This window comes from Phoenix dactylifera, chromosome 14 (genome assembly GCF_051530095.1).
Source record: "Phoenix dactylifera cultivar Ajwa chromosome 14, Ajwa_hap1_PhDact_Kaust_v1.1, whole genome shotgun sequence".
Classification (NCBI taxonomy): Eukaryota; Viridiplantae; Streptophyta; class Magnoliopsida; order Arecales; family Arecaceae; genus Phoenix; species Phoenix dactylifera.
The window spans coordinates 4,061,945-4,076,906 of NC_143203.1; positions in this window are offsets into that span (position 1 = coordinate 4,061,945).

The window sequence follows — 14,962 nt, forward strand, 5'->3', positions numbered from 1 at the left end:
CCAGACAACGGAAAAAGTAAAATCTTGTAGCCGAGACGTCTCCCGTTGAAGCGGAGACGTCCCCGGAGTGACTGGGACGCGACTGACAGCTTTTCAGGTTTGGTTTGAATTTCAAATCCTTCTTTCTTTGTCTCTAATGGCTATATTTGCTTTTTGGGCTATAAAAGGGACCTCTTAAGTGCTTCTCAACAACTCTTCACCAACCAAAAGCTAGATCATTCAAGAGAGAAGTAAGAAAGAAAAGTTCAAGGGAGTGAGTGCATTCAAGTGAAGAAATCAAGTGTTTTCAAGCTTCCCAAGTGATTTCAAGCTCAATCACTCTCGTGCGCTTGGGATTCAAAGCTCACACTCAATCCTACGCGCTCCACATCGGAAGAATCAATATCTCCCACGCTTCCAACGGCAAAAGGTTTCTTCCGGGTTCTATTGTTCATAATTGCAATATTTGCTTTTTAGAGCTTTTCCTTTCTTTTGTAAACTCTTTCGTTGTGGTGCTTGTTCCAGTCAAGGGACTTGGAACAAGGGAAAGGCATCCCAAGCCTAAGTGAAATTGGGGGTTTTAGGGTTTGTTGTGAGCCCGGTGTAAAACAACGAGTTGGGTAGTAAACTCGCAAAACTACCGTACTGTAATCGTGGATTATAGTGGAAATTCCCAAAGGTGATTTGGGGAGTGGATGTAGGAGCAATGGAAGCTCCGAACCACTATAAAACCTTGTGTTTGCGATTGACCTTTCTCATTCCTCCTTCTTTACTTTAGTGCATATATTCGTGTGTTTTATTTTTAATTAGTCAAAAGTTTTTAAAACACCCAATTCACCCCCCTCTTGGGTGACCATCTCTGGGCAACAAGTGGTATCAGAGCTGGTGCTCTATGTATTTCTTGAAAGACCTAACCGTCTTAGCCAAAGATCTAGATGGCAACACCCTTTAACAATGTCCCTGCCGAGGGGCAAGCAACCCATAGACCTCCACTCTTCAATGGGACAAATTATACCTATTGGAAGACTAGAATGAGAATCTTCATTCAAGCACAAGACTATGCCTTGTGGAGGGTTATAGTCAAGGGACCACAAGAACCATCACATGTGGTTAATGGCATTCGAGTTCCCAAACCTGAGGAGGATTGGGATGAGAATGATGATAGGATGGCTCAACTCAATTCTAGAGCCATGAACTCACTATTTTGTTCTTTAGATGTAAATGAGTTCAATAGAGTCTCTACATGTAGTTCCGCTAAGGAAGTATGGGATAGGCTTGAAGTTACCCACGAGGGTACAAATCAAGTCAAAGAGTCCAAAGTGAACATTCTAGTTCACAAATATGAATTGTTTAAGATGGAACCTAATGAAACCATCACATGCATGTTTACACGTTTTACCGAAATTATTAATGGCCTAAAAAGCTTGGGCAAATCTTACACTAACCCCGAACTTGTGAGTAAAATTCTCAGGTCACTGCCAAAAGCATGGGAAGCAAAGGTCACGGCGATTGTAGAAGCCAAAGACCTCAACACTTTGGGGCTAGAACAACTCTTGGGCTCATTGATGACGCATGAGCTCACGATGAAGCAGCATGAAGAAGAGTTGCCAAAGAAAAAGACAATCGCACTCAAGGCTACCTCAAGTGTATGTGAAGAAGAGAGCAGTGAGAGTGAAGAAGAAAGTCAAGATGAGGACTTGGGTTTGATAGTAAGGAAGTTTAAAAAATTCATGAGAAGAAAGAAACCCTTCCCAAGAAAGAAATTTGGAGGGAGAAATGATTGGGAAAAAGAAAAGGAAAAAGAAAGAGACCCAATCGTATGCTATGATTGCAAGAGACCGGGACATATTCGTTCCGAATGCCCTCAACAAAAGAAGTATTTTGGAAAGAAGAAGAAGAAGGCATTGAAGGCAACATGGGATGATAGTGACACATCATCCTCCGAGGAAGAGAAGGAAGAGACCGCCAATCTATGCTTCATGGCGTTCGAAGACGACGAGGTATGTCAAAACCCAACCATAAATTTTACTTTAGAAGAATTATATGAGGCTTTTCAAGAACTTATGGGTGATTGTAGTATGTTAGGAGCAAAGAATAAAGAATTAAAAGCCTCCAATCAAAAACTAAAGGAAAATATTGAAAACTTATTAATTGAAAAGGAGAGCATTAAAAATATTAACACTACTAACCTAGAAATCAAAAATTCAAAACTGAGCATTGAAAATGAAAAGGCAAAAACACTAATTAAGGAATTAAATCTAAAAGTAAAATCCCTACTCGATAATAATACCTCACTTGCACAAAATGTTGAATCTCTTAAAAAGGATAAGGAAGAACTAGTCAAAGAAAATTTGAATCTTAAGAATGAGGTACATAAATACAAACCAATTGTTGAAAAATTTACACAAAGCTCCGAAAAATTAAATCTTATTCTTTCAAATCAAAGAGCTGTTTTTAATAAAGCCGGATTAGGATATAAAACTAATGAGCAACAAAAGTATCTAAAGAATTTCTTTGTAAAAGCAAAAGACGTAAAAACTGAAAAACCAACATGCTTTCTTTGTGGAAAGAATGGACATAAAGCCTACTCTTGTATTCAAAGAAAAATCCAAACTAACAAGAATACATTTGTAAAAGCTAAAAGCATAACTAAAGTATGGGTGCCTAAGGGAACCAACTACACTAACCACGAAGGACCCAAGAAAACTTGGGTACCTAAGAGCTTCACATGATCATTTTGCAGGTATGCCTTGCAGCCGGGAATAAAAAGAGAATGTGGTATCTTGATAGTGGTTGCTCAAGGCATATGACCGGTGACAAGAGTCTCTTCGTCACCTTGGAATCAAAAGAAGGAGGAGTAGTCACATTTGGAGATAATGCTAAAGGCCGAATTATTGGTATGGGTAAAATCTCCATATCACCCTCCTCATTTATTGATAATGTATTGTTAGTTAATGGACTAAAACATAATTTATTAAGTATAAGTCAATTTTGTGACAAGGGCTTTAAAGTGTCATTTGAATCATCACTATGCATAATTAGTAGTCCAAATGATAATGAGATCATACTCACAGGACATAGGCATGGAAATGTTTACATGGTAGATCTTGATGATCTCACCATGAAGGATGGCCAATGTCTTGTAGCCATGAATCCCAAAGTCAATGAGACTAGTTGGTTATGGCATCGTAGGTTAGGGCATGCTAGCATGGACTTAATCTCCAAATTAATTACAAAAGATCTAGTCAAAGGACTACCAAAAATAGACTTTGAGAAGAATAAAATTTGCGCTGCATGTCAATTAGGGAAACAAACAAGAAGTTCCTTCAAGTCTAAGAATATAGTCTCAACAACAAAACCCTTAGAACTAATTCACATGGATTTGTTTGGACCCACTAGAACTGCTAGTCTAGGGGGTAAGAAATTTGGTCTTGTAATTGTTGATGATTTTTCACGTTTTAAATGGGTTTCATTTCTTGCACATAAAGATGTGTCCTTTCCTGCTTTTATCAAGTTTCATAATAGGGTTTCGAATGAACTCAATCTTAAACTAAAAGCAATTAGGAGTGATCATGGTACCGAGTTTGAAAATCAGCACTTTGAAAAGTTTTGTGACGAAAATGGTATCAATCACAATTTCTCGGCACCTAGGACACCCCAACAAAATGGGGTGGTAGAAAGGAAGAATCGCACACTAGCAGATATGGCTCGTACCATGTTGTGCGAATCGGATCTACCAAAGTATTTTTGGGCTGAAGCAATAAATACTTCATGTTATATCTTAAATCGTGCTTTAGTTAGATCCATCTTAAAGAAAACACCGTATGAGTTGATAAAAGGTAAGAAACCAAATATAAGTTATTTTCATGTTTTCGGTTGTCGATGCTTTATTTTGAACAATGGAAAGGACAATCTCAGTAAATTTAGTGCTAAATCAGATGAGGGGATCTTCTTAGGTTACTCCTCATCTAGTAGAGCATACAGGGTCTTCAACAAGAGAACTCTCGTTGTTGAAGAATCCATTCATGTTGTTTTTGATGAAACTAATGGAGATTCTTCTAGAAAAGAAGAAGATGGTGATGTAGGTATACTTGAAGACCAAATGAAGGAACTCTCCACTCAAGACAAACAACATGAGGATGAGATCAAAGAAGATACAAATCAGCGAGATGAAGAAGATCAACCTCCATCAAGAAATCAAGATCTTCCTAAAGAATGGAGGTATGCACATGGTCATCCAAAGGATCTAATCCTTGGTGATCCTTCACAAGGTATAAGAACTAGATCCTCTTTAAGAAACACTAGTAATTATCTTGCCTTCGTTTCGCAAATAGAGCCTAAATCACTAGAAGAAGCTGAAAAAGATGATAATTGGATGAATGCTATGCAAGAGGAATTAAACCAATTCGAAAGAAATGAAGTTTGGACTCTAATGAAAAGACCCCCTAATGTTTCAATTATAGGCACCAAGTGGGTGTATAGAAATAAACTAGATGAAGATGGAATAGTAATAAGAAACAAAGCTAGGCTAGTGGCCAAAGGATATAATCAGGAGGAAGGAATAGATTTTGATGAAACTTTTGTTCCTGTTGCTAGGTTAGAGGCTATTAGACTGCTTTTAGCATATGCATGCTTCATGGATTTTAAACTCTATCAAATGGATGTAAAAAGTGCATTCTTAAATGGCTATATAATGGAGGAAGTTTATGTAGGACAACCTCCAGGTTTTGAAAATCACTTACATCCAGATTATGTGTATAAATTGCATAAAGCATTGTATGGACTTAAGCAAGCTCCTAGGGCATGGTATGAAAGATTAATCAATTTCCTAATTGAGAACAAATTTAAGAGAGGAAATGTAGACAAAACCCTCTTTATTAAAAGAAAAGGAAATGACTTATTGCTTGTACAAATTTATGTGGATGATATAATTTTTGGTGCTACTAATGATAGTCTTTGTCAAGAGTTTGCCAAGCTTATGCAGGGAGAATTTGAAATGAGCATGATGGGCGAGCTCAACTTCTTCCTTGGGCTACAAATAAAACAATCAGAGGAAGGCATCTTCATCAGTCAGTCCAAATACATCAAGGAAATGCTGGAAAAATTCAAGATGAAGGATGCAAAGGAAATCAGCACACCCATGAGCTCAAGTTGCAAGCTTGACAAAAATGAAAAAGGTAAAAGTATAGACTGCAAATTGTACAGAGATATGATAGGCTCTCTACTTTACCTTACTGCTAGTAGACCAGATATATTATTCAGTGTTTGTATGTGTGCTAGATACCAAGCATGTCCTAAGGAATCACACTTGCAACCTGTTAAAAGAATATTTAGATATCTAGTAGGGACATCTAATGTAGGTTTATGGTATTCTAAACAATCTGACATAAACTTAATTGCTTATTCCGATGCTGATTTTGCCGGGTGCAAACTCGACAGAAAAAGCACAAGTGGCACATGTCAACTCTTGGGTGCCAATTTGGTTTCTTGGTTTAGCAAGAAACAAAATTCAGTTGCCTTGTCCACAGCTGAGGCTGAGTACATTGCAGCTGGAAGCTGTTGTGCCCAAGTTCTTTGGATTAAGCAACAACTTGAAGACTTCGGTATCAAAATGGATAATATACCAATTAAATGTGATAATACAAGTGCAATTAACTTAACAAAAAATCCTGTCCAACACTCTAAGTCAAAGCATATAGAGATTAGGCATCATTTTATTAGGGATCATGTGCTGAAAAATGATGTAATGATTGAATATGTATGTACTGAAAATCAATTAGCTGATATCTTTACAAAGCCCCTTTGTAAAGAAAGATTCAATTTCTTAAGGAATGCCTTGAGCTTGTATGATCCTAGCAAATGAGTTGAATTTGTATTGCATTGCTTTGCTACTCAAACTAATAATCAACCTCAAGGTAAACATAAGTGAAAACATGAATTCATCTAAGCTAAATGACGAACTGTTTGACTTTCCGGAGGATGGTTACCCTCCCTTGGACTCTTCATGGAGATATTTTTAGAGCCTATTTCATAGGTATTCGAAATTTGGTCAAACACTCCTCATTTCAATATTAATAATTCAAAAATCATTATCAAATTATTATAGGATGTATCATTAAGGGGGAGGATCACAAACAAATTCACTCTAAGTTTATCAAAAAAAAAAATTATGTTGATTAGGGTGATTAAACAAAAATTGGGAGAAGATAGAATTCAGTCTGAAATTTTTCAGTGCCGGAGACGGCTCTGGCAAACCGCAGAGACGTCCCCCCAGGGGAGACGTCTCGCCTTAGTCGCGGAGACGTCTCGGGGACCGAAGGAGGGCTTTTTAAATAGGTCGAAATCGCTCGAGCCGACTCGAGCTTTCTCCTTCATTCCCGACCAAAACGAAAAACCCTAGCCTCCATTTGCTCTCCACCTCAAATCCTAGCCTCCGTTTGCTCTACATCACAAACCCTAGCATCCATGGCACCAAAGAAGGCTAGGACGACCCGTGGAAGGCGACCTAGGGTAGCGGCCGACGGTGAGGAACGACGGGAAGAACCCTCCGCGCCGTCTCCTCCGGTTGCTCCGCCAACCACGACTATTTCCTGTGCAAATCGCACAGTCACGACAGGAAGGTACATAGATTTCTCCTTTTTAGATCATGAGGGGTTCTCTATTGGAGAGAGACTCCGAGCCCAAGGGTGGGAACACTTTTGTACCCTCAATACCTCGACCTACCCCGGCCTAGTTAGAGAACTTTTTAGCAATATGGCCTTAGGGGACCTAGGGTACACTGGATATGTCCAAGGGACATTAGTAGAAGTCAATGAAGATGTCCTATCCACTGTCTTACAAATTCCTAGGGACGGTGAGGCTCCAACCTCACATCCCCAAAGGGAGTCAGCCCTAAATTTACTTTTAGGAAGAGAAGACTGCGGCCCTCTTGATGTTGTCAATTCTCAGGACCTAAATGCAGAGATGAGACTTCTCTTAAGTATTGTCAACCGGGTCCTATTTCCTAAAACCGGTCGCTTCGATTTTGTTTCGGAGCGAGACTTAGTTATAATGCACCACATCCTACTAGGGATCCCTCTAAACCTCCCTAGACTCATGCTAAATTACATTGCCCTATGTCATAGGTATTCTAGGTTTAGTATACCCTATGGCATGATCTTTACCTTAATCTTTAAACACTTCAAGGTTCCCATTCCAACAAATGAACCTGCAAAGCCCTTGAGAAACACCGACTATTACAATGAGGGCACAATGAGAAGAATGGAATTTCATAAGATAGATGGATCGTGGGTCAAGGTACCAAAGAGAAAAACCCAAATCCTAGAGCCTGAGATCCCACATCATGAGTCTGACCATCACTCTCCTCCACCTAGCCACATGGATATCCCTGATATTCCCTCCAGCTCAGCTGGACCTTCCACATCCATGCCACCACCTCCTCCAGTTAGTGGGCCCTCCTTTCTGTCAGAGGATCAGATGCGCACCTTAGCATCTGCCATTTGCCAGCAGATGAGGGAGGAGATGAGATCCATGATCTCCACAGAGTTGGCCCCCATCAGAGCTTCACATGAAGGGCTTCTACAAGAGATGAAGGATATTAGAAGTCAAATTGAAGCTACAACACAAGAAATAATTGGTGTGGGTGCCACCCAAACCATCAGATCATTAGAGCTCAAGGACAGCTTGAAGAGCATTTCCAAGAGTCTTAAAGAGCTAACAAAACCAGATGGCAATGTGAGCACCTTAGTTGCCCAACTCAGAGGAAGAATTGAAATGGCAACTATAGAGTTTGAGGCACTTGTGGCAGGTTTCCACAAGTCACAGGAAGATCAATTTAAGACCCTCATGGATTCCATCAACACATTCATAGATGCAGCTTGTAAGGTTTATGAACAAAATACAGCTGGTAGGGCCCATGAGCAACGTCGCCGATGATGGATATCTTGTAGGATCTTCTTTTTGTAAATCCTAGGCTATTTTTGAAACACTTTTGTATTAGAAATCAATACTTGTAATGATTTCTTCTTTTTGACTATGTACTGACTTCAAAGGTTCACAATGATACATGAATACAATCCCTTTTGAAAACTGTGTACATTGCCAACTCTATGTATGTGTTTCTATGAATGTGAATGTGCCTCTTGATGTGTCATAAGAATCTCATAACATATATTAAGTATTCAGATTTGGCACAACGTATCAAAGCATATGAAACAGGGGGAGCACAACCTGAATATCAAAGGGGGAGTAAAATGAACACTGAATATATTGAATATAGAGATAATTTGTCCCCTTCATTGTTGATGACAAAAAGGGGGAGTAGATATTGAATGTAGAGATAGTGAAAGGGGGGAGCAGTTATATATATGGATATTGAATATGGAATGCAAAATTTATAATCATACTCCAAAGTTGATTTAGAAAAGATAAAATTGAAGAATATTGACCTTAAGATAATTGCCCTTCTGGAAAAGAAAGGGAGAGTCAAAAAGAATCTAGCTTTCAATTATCCTCAGCATTAATACTTCATTTTAACTTGATTCAAATTCAGTTGATATGCTAAAATCATTTAAGAACTATAAAGATCAATCTTATGCACAAGGAAAGAACTGAAAATTGAATACTTTGAGTGATGCACATTGTATCTAGTTCTAATCAAAACATTATACTTGTACATCTGATCAAATACTGTGTATATGTTTAAATCTCAAATTTTGCATATACTCAGTGTTTTGTCATCATCAAAAAGGAGGAGATTGTTGACCCCCTAATAGATTTTGATGAATACAAAACACTAGAGTAAAATTCCATTATATCTTAACAATTTAATTGAGGAATTCATGTGTCTTATTAAGAATATTGTTAAGAAATGTCTAGGCAAGTTCCCATAATTTTTATGAATTTATTGAAGAATATTTTGAGTTAAAGAAAACAGATCAGGGACAGCCGAGACGTCTCCGGATAGTTTCAGAGACGTCTCTGGCACAAACAGGAAGAACCGGCACACTTGGAGACGTCCCCGACACCTGCCGAGTCGTCCCCGCGTTAGCGGAGTCGACTCTCTCAGTAGCGGAGTCGACTCTCTCAGTGGCGGCAGAAAGGCAGTTTTCAAGAGATATGCGCGAGACGTCCCCACAGTAAGCCGAGTCGTCCCCGCAAGTAAAAAGGAGACTTCCCGAGTTGTCCCCAAGATAGCGGAGACGGCTCTCTCAGGATTTTCCAGAGAATGGTTTTTTGGGTGATAAGAAAGCGGAGTCGACCCTGAGACAGCGGAGTCGTCCCCATGTATAAAGTGCAGACAACCCGAGACGTCCCCTGAAGGAGCGGAGTCGACTCTCTCAGGAAATACCAGAGGACATGTTCTTCGGAGATAAAGAAGCGGAGTCGTCCCCAGATCAGCGGAGTCGTCCCCATTCAAAAAGTGCAAACAAGCCGAGACGTCCCCTGAAAGTGCCGAGTCGACCCCAGACAACGGAAAAAGTAAAATCTTGTAGCCGAGACGTCTCCCGTTGAAGCGGAGACGTGCCCGGAGTGACTGGGACGCGACTGACAGCTTTTCAGGTTTGGTTTGAATTTCAAATCCTTCTTTCTTTGTCTCTAACGGCTATATTTGCTTTTTGGGCTATAAAAGGGACCTCTTAAGTGCTTCTCAACAACTCTTCACCAACCAAAAGCTAGATCATTCAAGAGAGAAGTAAGAAAGAAAAGTTCAAGGGAGTGAGTGCATTCAAGTGAAGAAATCAAGTGTTTTCAAGCTTCCCAAGTGATTTCAAGCTCAATCACTCTCGTGCGCTTGGGATTCAAAGCTCACACTCAATCCTACGCGCTCCACATCGGAAGAATCAATATCTCCCACGCTTCCAATGGCAAAAGGATTTTTCCGGGTTCTATTGTTCATAATTGCAATATTTGCTTTTTAGAGCTTTTCCTTTCTTTTGTAAACTTTTTCGTTGTGGTGCTTGTTCCAGTCAAGGGACTTGGAACAAGGGAAAGGCGTCCCAAGCCTAAGTGAAATTGGGGGTTTTAGGGTTTGTTGTGAGCCCGGTGTAAAACAACGAGTTGGGTAGTAAACTCGCAAAACTACCATACTGTAATCGTGGATTATAGTGGAAATTCCCAAAGGTGATTTGGGGAGTGGATGTAGGAGCAGTGGAAGCTCCGAACCACTATAAAACCTTGTGTTTGCGATTGACCTTTCTCATTCCTCCTTCTTTACTTTAGTGCATATATTCGTGTGTTTTATTTTTAATTAGTCAAAAGTTTTTAAAACACCCAATTCACCCCCCTCTTGGGTGACCATCTCTGGGCAACAAGAACTGTTACGGATATTGTGGTACTGGTGTATCCCTTCTGGCACCACCACACACCCCGGGACTTTCCTAGTCACTGGTTACTGGATCGCTTAACTGGTAAGCTCAAGCTTAATCTGGAAGGGAGATTAGGAGCTGTCTAATCTAGGAGAGAATTTCAGAAACTTTTTAACCTGATAAATCTCTATGCAACTAGATTAAAAGCTACTAAACCTTCTTTAATCTCAAGATTAAAGAGCCAATCCGTTGTGTGGTGTTGATTGTTGTCATCTTGGTCTAGCCCTTCTTCTTCTCTTTTAGGATTTCGTTTAAGAGTCGAGTCTAAGTAGTGTGGATAATGTATGCATGGTAGAAGATCATTAAGGGGTAAGTTAATACCATTTAACCCAGAGGTTCGAAAAAATTATCGTCACATCCAACGAATTATTGATCAACCACCAATCTCTATAATGGGTGATCATATTAGAACCCTGAATGAACTATTCGCTCCTGCATCCGCTAGTCCACCTACATGTATAGTGTTGCCAATAAATAATGCAGCCCAATTTGAAATTCGGGCTGCAACAATAAATATGCTACCCAAATTCCATGGGTTTGAAAGTGAACAACCCTACATTCATCTAAATAAATTCATGACAATTTGTCAAACTTTCAAAAATCAAAATTTAGATGAAGAAAGTGTAAAATTGAGATTGTTCCCAATGACCTTAGAGGATCGAACCGCGGCATGGCTATATTCTCTAGCCCCAAATTCCATCACAACATGGGAACAACTATCTAGGAAGTTCATGGCAAAATTTTACCCCATGATTAAAACAGAAAAAATTAAGGATGCCATAAAAACTTTCAGAGGGAAATCTGAAGAGGAATTATTCCAAACTTGAGAACGATTCCATGACTTGTTGGTCAAATGCCCATGCCATGGGCTTGATAAGGCTGATCTGGTCCACTTTTTTTATAAAGGACTACTTCCGGCACATAGAAACATGATCGAGTCCATGCACAAGGGTAGGTTCATGAACCAAACCTCGGATCAAGCCTATGAATTTCTTGTTGACTTAGCCGAGAACGCCCAAAATTGGAGTAGCTATAGTGAGGAAGTAAATAGAGATGAGTTCGGATCTAGAAAACTAGGTAATTATGAAATAAAAGCAGACCCAGATCTCTAAAATGTCATGTCCAATCTGGTGATTGGAGTGAACAACTTAAGTAAAAAGTTTGATGCTTTCACTGTTTCCACTAGTTCGAGTTCATACAAAGAGTCAAATCCCATCATGAAAGTGGAACACGAGCCACATAGTTTGTATATCTTGTGTAACAGTCCTGAGCATCTAGTGGAGTGCTGCCCTAATCTGCCCACCATAAAGACCGAGCAAGCAAATGCTCTAAATTCATATAGTGCCTTTAAGAAGCCCACTCCCAACTCGTTCAGCCCAGTTTACCACCCTGATAATAGGTTCCACCCAAATTTCTCATACAAGCAAAATAAACCTATTCAGCATCAAGGTGGTCTACCAGGTTTTCAGAACAACTTTTTCAGAATAGGTCCATCACAAATGAACCAACCTTTGGTTCCATCTATACCTCCTTATAATGCCCCTATCCCACAACAACCTTCACTATTAGAAACCATGATGGCTAATATGATGAAACAACAACAAGATTTTATCAAGCAACAACAACAGATCAATATAGCCAAAGCCCAGACTAACCAATTCTATACGCAAGCAATTGCAAAACTTGAGGTTAGTCTAAGCCAAATAGCAAACTCTCTAGGGGATAGGAAGAAAGGTGAACTACCTAGTCAACCAGTGCCTAACCCTAGTAGACAACAAAATCAAGGTCAGAGAGGTCAGTATCAAATCGATTCTAATGAAAATCCGACCTATTAAGTCTAGGCAATTACCACTTTAAGGTTTGGCAAGCAAGTGGATAATAAAATCCAACTTCCTAAACATGTAAAAGAAAATAAGAATGAATCCAATAAAAAACCCTATTCAAAAGAGGGGTCAAGAACAGGACAAAAAGGAAGAACCCATAGAAACATACAAACCTAAGGTTCCCTTTCCCAGTAGACTTCAGGACTCCAAGAAACAATCTAACTTTGATGAAATAATGGAAGTCTTTAAAATTGTTTAAATAAATATACATTTTCTCAATACCATACGACAAATTTTCTCCTATACAAAATTCTTGAAAGACCTCACCACGGTCAAAAGAAAAATCAGCATTCCTAGGCAAGCTGTTATGGCTGCACAAGCCTCATCTCTTATTCAACAACAGATTGCCCCAAAATTCAAAGACCCTGATTGCTCCACCATTGAAATAAAAATAGGAGAGACGATCATCTAGAGAGCCCTATTAGATTTAGGAGCCAGTGTGAACCTACCTCCCTACTATGTGTACCAAAAGTTAGGTTTGGAGAAATTAAAGCCCACAAATATTATCCTTTCCTTAGCAAATAGGACGGCGAAGTACCCCAAGGAGATTGTAGAGGATGTAATAGTGAAGGTAAATGAGTTTTACTATCCTATGGACTTCGTTATCCTTGAGACCGAACCTGTAATACATCCAGATAGTCACACACCTATAATGTTGGGTAGACCTTTCTTAGCCACAGCAAATGCTGTGATAAATTGTCGAAATGGCATGCTGAAGTTATATTTTGGCAACATGAAAGTCGAGCTTAATGTCTTCAACATAAGTAAACAACCACCAGACGATGAAGAAATCAATGAAGTTGACATGATTGAAAGTCTGGTTCAGGAGAATATCTTACAAACTTATAGTAAGGACCCTTTAGAGGCTTACCTTGCCCATTTTGAGGAAGGGGTTGAGCATGCGCTCCCTAATTCTATTCCCTTTATGAGCATAGATCGTCATCGGCCGACTGTTCTTCCTCGGACTCTTCCAAAACCATTCTTAGATAATGGTTGAAAAAAAAAATGAATCTACATTTTGTCTGGTTGAAGACATAAAACTTAGCACTCTTGGGAGGCAACCCAATATGTAAATATATAAAAAAAAATCAATAAATTACTAACATGCAGGTTTGGGGGTTTTTGCCCCAATTGTCAATTTACCTACCCATATCAGGTAACTTCTCCTCTGTCCTATTACTGTTTTAAATTTTCTTTAACATTGAGGATAATGTTAGATTTTGGTATGGGGGTGAGAATATTTTTGATTTTTTGTGCCTAAAAAAAGGGGGGGGGATTTCAAATTTTTAACTCAAATTCTAATCTTTTTGGCTGTACAAACTAGGAATTGCTTCGACAATAGCTTTGAGTTAAGGAATATGATAGCAGTTCTTGAGTTTTCGTTCCACCTATCTCCTGCTAACATGATAGAAGATGATTTAACACCTACACGTAAGCACATGAATAGTGGGGTATGTAAACTTGCAACTAATATGAATACTTTTAATCTTCTAGATAATTTAAAGTTATATGTGTGATGAACACCCTAAAAAAAAAGGAGGAATAAAATAAAAAAAATAATAAAAGGAGTTTATTGTAAGTCTTCTCACTGAGTAACCGGGCTTCTTGCTTGGCAAGCAGCGAGTGTTCGCGTAAAAAGGTGAGGATGACTGAGATTAAACTCTGAATGACTAATTTGGCCTTGGTGCCTAGTTGACTTGAGTTATTAAGCCTGTTAGGGTGTCTTTACACCTAGTGCCCTGAGCCATCTGGATTGGGAGTCATTGGCGTAACACTCGCTACATGGGTCAACTAGAAAGCTTAATAAGGCTAGATATTGCACAAGGCATTCTTCTTAGCATTCAACCTGATTAAAAGTTAAATCTCGGGTGTTCATTACTATTTAACTCTAGAAAGTCTTGAAATTAGAGTGATTATGTTGGAAGTAAGTGAAAGCCACTCATTTATATGATACCTCACTACATTTTTGACTTGTTAGCAGATAGATGGGAAGTAATGAAACTTGAGTTAGAGTCTACTTAAATATAATAGCAATAAGTCTCTATTGTCCTTGCAATTCTAAGTTCATACAATAATACTTGTTCAAATTTTGAGTTAAACATTGAAAATTCCTGACTGATGAAGTTTGTGGGTAACTTCACTGCAAACCCTCACGAGACAAAACTCGTCCACTAGGGTAACCTAGGGGTTTAAAAGCTTGTTGCACGTGCTAAGTGCAATCGTGATGCTCTACGAAAGTGGGTACATATCTTAGTTTCGTATAATTAGCTTCAATAAAAAGTCATGGGATAGACTACATCTTTTATGCCCTCATTTTATCATTTTCTTGTTAATTGCTAGAGACTAGCAAGAAGCTAGTTGGGGGGTGTGATGAGAGCACAAAAGTGCGATCTATGTTGGGAACCCGCCCATGCCGCTGATATTTCAAAAATTTTTCAGATGGCAGCGGAATCGGCATGCACGGGTTCGACGTTCATCGCATGAACGTTGTTTCGAGACCTTTCGTAATTAGGTAAGAATTAAAACTTTTAAAACTATTAGGAAGATCAAATCTTCACCTTGCGCGGGTAGATGATCACCGCAAATCTGAATTCGTGGTTTTGGAAGAGGGTTCGCTTGAAGCCGTTCAAACGTCCGGCCTCTACGGGTATCCACACGAAGCAGGATCCGATCCAAGCTTTCTATCTCACCGGGGTGCTAGCTCCCTTGCAGAGATAACTTTTGATGGCTGAT